This window comes from Durio zibethinus, chromosome 15 (genome assembly GCF_047325235.1).
Source record: "Durio zibethinus cultivar Kanyao isolate XHJ-2024 chromosome 15, ASM4732523v1, whole genome shotgun sequence".
Taxonomy (NCBI): Eukaryota; Viridiplantae; Streptophyta; class Magnoliopsida; order Malvales; family Malvaceae; genus Durio; species Durio zibethinus.
The window spans coordinates 23,064,581-23,074,189 of record NC_143176.1 but is presented as its reverse complement, the minus strand read 5'-3'; the positions used below and the strand labels follow the sequence as shown (position 1 = coordinate 23,074,189).

Genomic DNA, 9,609 nt, shown 5'->3' with positions numbered 1-9,609 from the left:
AAAAAGTGAAGGATATCTTTGAAGGTGTCTGGCCTCGTATTATGTAAGTTGGTGATAGTCATACAGAAGTTAGTGATCTTGATGTTCAAAGTGATGAAGAGAATGATGAAGCAAATGATCCCAATGAGTCTAAGTTATAAAAAAAAAGAAGTATATTTTTTGAGTTACCTTATTGGAAATATAATTTATTACACCATAACCTTGATTTGATGCAATAGAGAAAAATATTTACAAAAATTTTATCGGGATAATTCTCAATATAAATAGAAGATCCAATGATGACTTAAAGAGCCGGCTTGACCTAATTGATATGAGGATTCACCCAATTGCTTCCTAATGGTAAATATCGATTGCTTGCTACTTGTTTTGAGATTTTTAAAGCTGAAAAAGATGTGTTTTGCAGGGTTTTAAAAAATGTCAAAGTTTTGAATGGCTATGCATCAAATATATCAAGATGTGTGAATCTGAAAGAGAGAAAACTTTTTTCATTAAAGTCACATGATTATCACATTTTGATGCAAGACTTACTTCCAATTGCTTTACGTTCATCAATGTCAAAGCAAGTCACTTCTGTGATAATTGAATTGAGTAACATATTTAAATCTCTATGTCAAAATGTATGAATGTGAAAGAGCTTAACAAATTTTAAGATCGAGCTGCAATTACTTTATGTCATTTAGAAAAGATCTTTTCTCCAAACTTTTTCATTATTATGATGTATTTGGTTATCCACTTTTCATATGAAGCAAAAGTCGGTGGGCCGATTTATTATCGATGGATGTATCCTATTGAAAGTTGTTATTTGTTGATAGATTGATTACGTTTTTATTGATAATCTAGCCACTCAACTAAAAATAATATATGACTAATGTTTTATGCTATAGATTTTTGGGGAGATTAAAGCCTTATTGTCGCAACAAACGATATCCAAAAGGTTCTATTGTAGAAAGATATTTAGCAGAAGAGTGTATGACATTTTATTCTCGTTATTTGAAAGATGTTGAAACGAGATTTAATAGACCATCGAGAAATGTTGGTATGCAGCATACAGACTCTACCTACAATTATCTTTTTCAAAGTTTTGGACAACCCATAGGCAAAGTTGAATTGGTGGAGTTAAATGATAAATCTTGGACACAAGCACATCGACATGTTCTTTTTCATCATGACTTAATTGAATCGTTTCGCACGTAAGTTTTGTAGCAAGGAAATTATTCATTACATTAAGCATAATTTATTTTTTTATTGTTAATACTTTATCATGATACTTTATAGTGAGTATAAAAATAATTTGAGAGATCCTGCACATTATCGACGATCAAACCCTTGAGAGCTTGATAAGTTGTTTGCTAAAAACTTTCATAAATGGTTAGGAGCAACTGTAAGCAATGCCATACTTCCCATTATAAGAAATCTACATATAATGCTTACGATATAAATAACATTAATAACACATATTTATTTCACTTTTATAGGTTTGGAGTGGAAGGTTTATTAGTGAAAATGTGAAGTGTCTTTCACACGATCCAAACTGGATTGTGAAACGATACAAAAGTTTCATCATCAATGGATTTAGATTTCACACTAAATCCCGTGAGAGATTTAGAAGTACACAAAATTCAATAGTTATTGTGACTTCATCAACTACTAGCTATGCTAGTGTTAGGGACACAAATCCTTTAGAGGAAAATGTTGACTATTATGGCATGATTAATGATATCATTGAGTTGGATTATTATGGCAAGTGAAAAGTTATCTTATTTCGATGTGATTGGACTGATGTGAATAGTGTGAGAGGCATTAAGAAAGATCAGTATGGATTAACACTTGTGAATTTTTCTCGATTAATTCACACTAGATAACAACTCATCGATGAACCTTATGTATTTTCATCTTAATTCAAACAAGTATTTTATTTTGAAGATCTCAAAGAATTGGGTTGATTTGTTATTCTTCGAAACACACCTAGAGACTTATTTGATATGGGGTTAGATACCAAAAATGATGTTAAACATGAAACTGAGTGTTATCCTTTTGCTGAATAACACTTGGATGAAAATATCTTCAGTACCTACTCTCAGAGGGTTCGCCAAGATGTTACTGAAGATATTTACAAACCATGAAATGGTGTATCTATGATTTGTAATTCGAGTATTTAAGACATAATGTAGTAAATGATAGTATGTAAATAATGTGACATTCGCTATTGTATAATTATTGTATTCTAAATCATACATTATCATTTGATTTAATTAAATCGATATGTTATCTATTGTAGGTTTTGATTTCTTAAATTGTCAATGTCTTTATATATGTTCTAAACTAATATTTTTTCTATATTCGCTTTTATGATATAGGGAAGCTACAATGCGAAAGAGTAGGTTGAAAAGAAAATATATTAGAGATATTAGTTCAGAATCATTTGCGGCACCTGTAGATATTGGCTATAGACTGAATCCTTTAGAGGAAAATGAACATACTATCGAATCTAACTTTGTCACTTCTCACCCTTCAACTGATATTGGATCTGATAATACAAAAAGTCCATGTTTAGATAGTGCTCTATCAATTGATTATGCTTTAAATTAGAATACAGGTATGATATACTCCAATTTTAAAATTCCAATATAATAGTAAAAGTATTACGAATTTACAAATATATTTTATATTTATTACAGTTGATAACAATGGTCAACGGAGGACCAGAGGCCGGATAACTTTGAAGGAATTATTTGCACTAACTCCTAACGAGTGTATTGTAGTGTCTGCAAACTCTGATAGGCAACTAATTGGTGAAGAGGCTCAACTATTGGCTAGATTTTTAGGCATGGTAGCCCGTAATGGAATTAAATTGCCTATTCATTATGAAACATGACATAAAGTTCCAGAAGAAGTTAAGGTCGATGCGTTAAACTTTATTGAGGTATTAGTATAACTAATTAGATATAAAATTTTTTTTATTTTACATATTGTTTACTTATTCTAACTTTTCTTATTGTATTATTACAGTCAAGATTTGTACTTGAAATATCAACTTTATTTGTGCTTAAGTCGTTGGGAAAGAAATGAAAAGATTATAAGCATAGTTTGAAGAATAAATATTTCGATCGAAATACTACTGTAAAGGTGACGATGAAAAATCTATCATGTAATGTGATTAGGTGGCAATATGAACAACTAGTTAGATTTTGGTTTTCAAGAAAATGAAAGGTACTAGTTTATAACTTTGTATAGTATAATGAAATGATGAAAGTGTTTTATAGTTTAAGTTGGTAATATTTGTATTTCTATCATATACACAATTATTTTTTATGACAGGAAAGAGAACAGATTGAGATTGGTAGCAGAAAGCAACAAAAATATAGCCACACAAATAGATCAAAAAGTTTTGCAAGAAAGCAAAAAGAAATCATAAGTTTATGATAATAAACGTATTCCAATGAATGAACTTTTTTTGCCGTTAAAAGGTAAATATGCAAATTAACAGTTATTGTTTTATTTTAATAGTTTTGATAGTTTCAATACATGATATTAAACTTATCAAAAGTTTTGAACTTAGTTGACACAGATGATATGTATGAAAAGTTATTATTTACGTATATTTACACCTTTAATATAGATTTATTGTTATTGTTGTATTTTAACAGTTTGGATAGCTTCAATACTTGATATTAAACTTGTCTGATTGATTGAACTTGATTTTTACAATTGATATGAGAGAAAAAGTTATCGTTTATGTCTGTTTTGGAATATTTTTGCATATAAAAGGCAAATATACAAATTAAACTTTTTGATGGCTTTCAACATATTGAATGGCTTCAATCCTTGATATTAAACCGAGAGAAAATAATTGAATTTGGTTTTCATGATCGATATGTGTGAAAGCCCAAAATGATTTTATTGTTTGCGTATGTTTAAGACTATTATATTGTTACAGGGCTAAAATATAAATACATGAGATTCAAATTATTCAAAATTTTAATACTTGATTGACAGGCTTGATATGCATGAATAAGTTACGGTTGATATGTATCATATCAAATAATATATGTTTTTATATAGAAGAATGAGATGGGTGGTACAATTGGACATGTGAAACTTTTTCGCATAATACACACAAAAAAATAGATCTTACATGAATGTCGAAACATAAGAAATTATTATAATTTGTATAATCTATTTTAACAGAAAGTAAATATTTACTCTTTTTAACATATAATCAATTAATCATTAAACTTGATAGTTGTATATGCCAATTTCACAAGAGAAAACGAAAGAGAAAATAACTGCTGAGATTGAAATAGCATCTGATGGTTCTCTCAACATGTAAGAAATCAAAAATTAGATATTCATAAAAGTTGCTAGAAAAGAAAGGCATGGATGGGTCCAAAGCCTTGGATGGGTCCGAAGCCTTGGATTAGGTCCAACACCATCTGCCTACTATGGACATAGCTATCCACAATTTACATTTTTAACAAGTCAATCTTCACGAAATATTTCAATATTGAGATAGGAGTTGCAAACTATGCAATAACATTTTCAGCAAATGAAAGCAGAAAGAGAACATGAGCATGCCAAAATTGATGAAAAACATGCTAGAATGGAGCAAGAGCATGCTAAATTTCAGCAGTTGCATGATCGATTCAATCATCTTATAAATTTTGTGCAACAACAATTTTCAGAAAATGATCTTGGTGCTCCACCAACTTAGATATTATATTTAGTAAATATTTAAATTTTTAAATATATAAAAAGCTTACAATGAAGTGTTAAAAATTGTATGGTATTATTCAGTAGGTTCTTGAACACGCTAGTGACCAATGTGAAAAATTTTCTTAATCAATTGACAGCCAGCAAAATATATGCAGTCATCCATTTCATACATTTTTAATTTTTTATTTTGTTAATGTATTAAAAATATTTGAATGTTATTATACTAATTATTAAATTTTGTATTAATTAGATGTATATTTAAACGTGAATGAAATTAATACAAATTTCAGTTTCTGAATTTAAGCTCTTTAATGAAAATAAAATTTATTAAAAGAAATTAAAAAATATATATTTTTACATAATGACGGCGTTTGCGTTCGACAATGTTACTAAATGAATAATTTAGTGATATTTGTAGCATAAAATATCACTATAAGTAGCGGCGCTCTTACCAATAAACGTCGTTAGTTAAGTGACATTTTTTTATACAAACGCCACCAAAGCAATTGCATTTTTCTCATAAAAATGTCATTGAATTAGCGACAACTAAAATATACAAACACTGTTAATATAGAGGCATTTTCATATTCAAACACATCTAAAGTAGCGGTGTTTTTTGTTACAAATACCACCAAAGCAACAGCGTCTTTTCTAAAATAAACGACACTAATTTAACGGCATCTCAAAGATAGAAACGCCGCTAAAATGACGGCATTTCAGATATAAACACTACTAATATTGAGGTATTTTTTTGAAAATATTGTTATTTACCACGACGCGTGTATAACCGGCACTCTGCGTGGTATTTTTCGCAAATGTCACAAATCTTTTTGTGGCATTTATAAACGCCGTTAAACGTTAAAAAAAATACGCCACTAAAAACTTAAACCCCTGTAGTGAATCCAAAAAAGAATCTCAATTTTCTTTAAATTTCAACCTTAAACCCAACTCTAACTTTACAAACTAGTTCCAACAATTTCACATCAACTCAACTACCTATTTTTTTTATTTTTTTATTTTTTTTATTAACAAAATTAACTCAAAACCCCAAACAAATTAAGGTGTCTACACTTTAAGTTGTTGTAAGTTGTTCCCCTTTTAATCAGAATGTGGACTTTGATAAACTACTTATCATGACATAACATCTTATGTGAAGCCCTTAGATTAGATGAAGTGGTCGATATGTCCCAAATCTGTTGGACCCCGCCTACCCGGGTTTGAATCCTGTCTGCTGTCGACGACTCAAACCATTTGGTTTCAGAGTAAAACGCATTTTGGAGCCCAACACCATCGATCAGTGGCTTGTTTTCCCCGGACACACACTTTGGACCTCATGTTAGAAACCAAGACAACCCTAGCACTCATTCCGTCCAAATTTCAATGGCCTAGAGCCCCAGACTTTATTCATCGTGCAAATTTTGCAGCAAAATTAACCTTCATCGATAGTGAAAGGTTTTCAGTTCAAGAGTGAGCTGTCAGCTGTCCGTTGTCCATTGCCCATGCTATATATAAGTTCTAACCTCTAGGTGCTCTTTGGATACGGATTATGAGTACTTGGCATTTCAGTTAACCAAAAAAAAAGGTAAGAAGATCTTCACAACAATTTCACTCACCCCTTTCCACAAAAATATGAGCGAGAGAGAGATTACAGAATTAATCTTGAGAAACTAATAACGGTTACATTAATGTTGATTATTATTGTTGATTGTAACACGTGATAATTACGGTAAGCGACACTGGAATTTGCAGCAGATGATCATTTAATCATGTTCCATTAGTCATTCTGAATCTCTCCCCTTTCCTAGTTTTGTCATTCTCACACTTTCCTAGTTTTATCTCCTTCCATTCCACATCATGTCCTACCGCTCCTTTCCTTTTTCAACTATTTCTGCTATCTTTCTCTTTAAAATAGGGTTAGGTTAAAGGCAAAGGCAAAGCCAAATGAGTCGGTATTAATTTGAAATTTACAAGGGAAAAGATAAAGAGCAAGAGAAGAAAGTGAGTGAACATAATCATCATGCAGTCTTGTCAGAGAAATTTGTTACATGCATATATTATCAGAATATATATGTTTTTTTAAACTGTATCAAATATTTTTACAAAGATTGAAATGATATAGTTTATATTTGTGTTGATTCATAATTCAAGTGTATCCAATAAATTCTTAAAGTACTGAATTTTTTTTATTTAAACATAGTATAGTGATAACTATCACATTTTCAAAAATCTATTTATATTTAAATGAGAAAATTATAATCATTAAAAAACTTTACTACAAATACTTTACCTAATTTTTTTCTTTCCAAATTAAAATACAATTGTCAATTCCTAATACAACAAAATCGACCCCCTGATGTGCTGTCGGCGACCAAAACAACAGGTTTTCAAACCAGCAGGGACCAACTGTCATACTCACTTGCATTTCATTCATTCTTTCTTTCTTTCAGCTTTCAATCTTTCTTGGGTTTTGCCGCTAATCATCAGTTTCTCTCTACTGTAAAGGGTCCACCTTCACTTGTTAGTTGTAGTCAACCTTCAATACAAATAATTCAACTTCAAACCCCCCTTCTTCTTTTTGAGATGAAAACCTTTTTGCCTATGGACACAACGCCCCATTTTGCCTAGCCATTTCTTGTGAAAAAGATTTAAATTTATATTCTTTACATTGAAGATATAGATTGTTGAGGAATAAGACTACGATTATACAGAGAATAAGGGCTTGGTGTAATAGGAAATTAAAGAAAGGCTTAAAGGCAATGACAATGAAATATTTTATCATAAAATTTTCATAATTACAATTATATATATATATATAATTATTTCAAGCATAAAACTTACTACTTTATTCAACAACTGCTAGTATTTTGTAGTTTGTAGTAATAAATAAAAAATTTGTGGCTGTGAGAAAATAGAGTTCAATTGTTCAAACGATCACATGGAAATATCTTTGTTTTTTTGTCAAACTTAAAGATATTATTATTTAAAAACTTCACCATCTCCATCTTGAGTTATATATGGATTTAAGAGAAAAAGACAGAAGAAGTTGAAAATATTATTTAAAAAAAAAGGAGTATAAATACGGTGGTGGGTCACACATCTTGTATATTAAAAATGTCCCTTTCAAGAAGGATTAATGATAATATTTTTGCTTCTTTCAAAAATAATAAAAGTAATAATATTTTTTTATTTTAAATCAGTTCATACGTTATTAAAATTAATATTTAAAAATTATAAATTTAAAAAAATTTAAATACATAATTATTTTTCAATCAAAAACATAATAAAATAAAATATTTAAGTATAAATTAAAAAATTTTTTAAAAATATTTCTCGTTTCTGCAAAAAGAAAAATATTTCTCCTTTCCGAGAACAAGAAACAAGGCCCGTTGAAACGTAAAAAGCTGCAGACAAGGACGTGATATCTAGTGATGGCAACGGGTTGGGTCGGGTTTTTGTTCGTCCCGAATTTGATCCGATTTTAAATATACAATATCCGAATTTATACCCGATTCGATAAAATTTTTTATTTTTAATACCCCGAACCCGACCCGACTTGACATTGTATAAAATCAAATCTGACTCAATCCGATCCGAAATTAATAAAATATTATTTTAAATATAAATATAAAATTAAATATATATATATATATAAATATATAAAATTAAATATAAAATTAAAAAATAATTAAAAAATAAATTTTTTATATATATCGGGTCGGATAGGGTCGGGTTTGCCTAAAACCCGACCCCGACCCAAACCCAAAATTTTTTACCATACCCGACCCGATACTCGATTTAAAAAAAAAAAAAAATCGACCTTAAGGAGTCGAGTCAGGTCGAAACTCGACGGGTTCGGATGTTTTTGCCTTCCCTAGTGATATTTACGACAATTTAATTAATTCCATTGAATAATTTGATAGACGACGTCGTGGCTCGTGTTTGAGAGAAAAACAAAAGCGACGGACCACTTTGGTTACTCTTGATAAATTTCATCTATAGTGTATCACCTATAGCCTCAAATCTTTTATTTAGATTTCATTTTGATCTCTAACCTCTCAACTATTCTATTTGAATCCCAAATCTTCTTAAATTAATTTCATTATTATGATTCTTATGTGAAATATTATGTTGAAATTAATGGATCATCCATATGAGATGATATCTAATTGCCTAAATGAGATGATATGTATTGCGTAAATGAATCCCTTTTAAGTGTAAAAGTCCCCTCCAAATACCTCACCCATTTTTTGTAAAAAAGAAAAACAGAATCTTAAAACTATTTTCTTTTGAGATATTAACACTATATTTTTTTAAGTGCAAAAGTCTTGTCCATCGCCCGTCTTCTTCTCATTGTGAAAATTAGAAAACAATCCTACAAAAAAACTCCTTTCATTTAAAAAAAAAAAAAAATACTAAACTCTATGAATCAAAATCAGACAATCCATGACACTTTTTAATTTCATGAAGAAAATTTAAATGACATAATTCAAGTTGCGGCATCGAAATTATGTATACATAGGCTATGGTTTGTCTTGACTTTAGTCTTTCGAAATTTGTAAGTCAAAGTCATATTTTTTTAGATTATCATTATGTATAAGTAGGTTACATAGACATGGGCTATTTTTAACCACTAGACAAAATAATCTTGAATAAGAAAAATGTATCAGTGCTTCTTGAAAGTTACATCCCATTTTCATATTATGTTTTTGTTTAAGAAAGAAAGATGTTTTGACATTTATTGGTATATTACATTTTTCCTGAACTAGTCCCGCTCATTACATGTATAATCTAGGGATGCGAATCAACTTCCAATCATTGCTATTATGGCATCTTATGATATATTTTTGGGTCTGGACCTGTACGTATTTTATTAAATTTCAGTAAAGAAAATTAGTT

General features: G+C 29.6%; 1 pseudogene; it reads left to right on the top strand.

The window, feature by feature from the left end:
• The first annotated feature begins 219 nt into the window (after positions 1-219).
• On the top strand, positions 220-1,249 carry LOC149514790 (uncharacterized; annotated as a pseudogene).
• Positions 1,250-9,609: the final 8,360 nt, after the last annotated feature.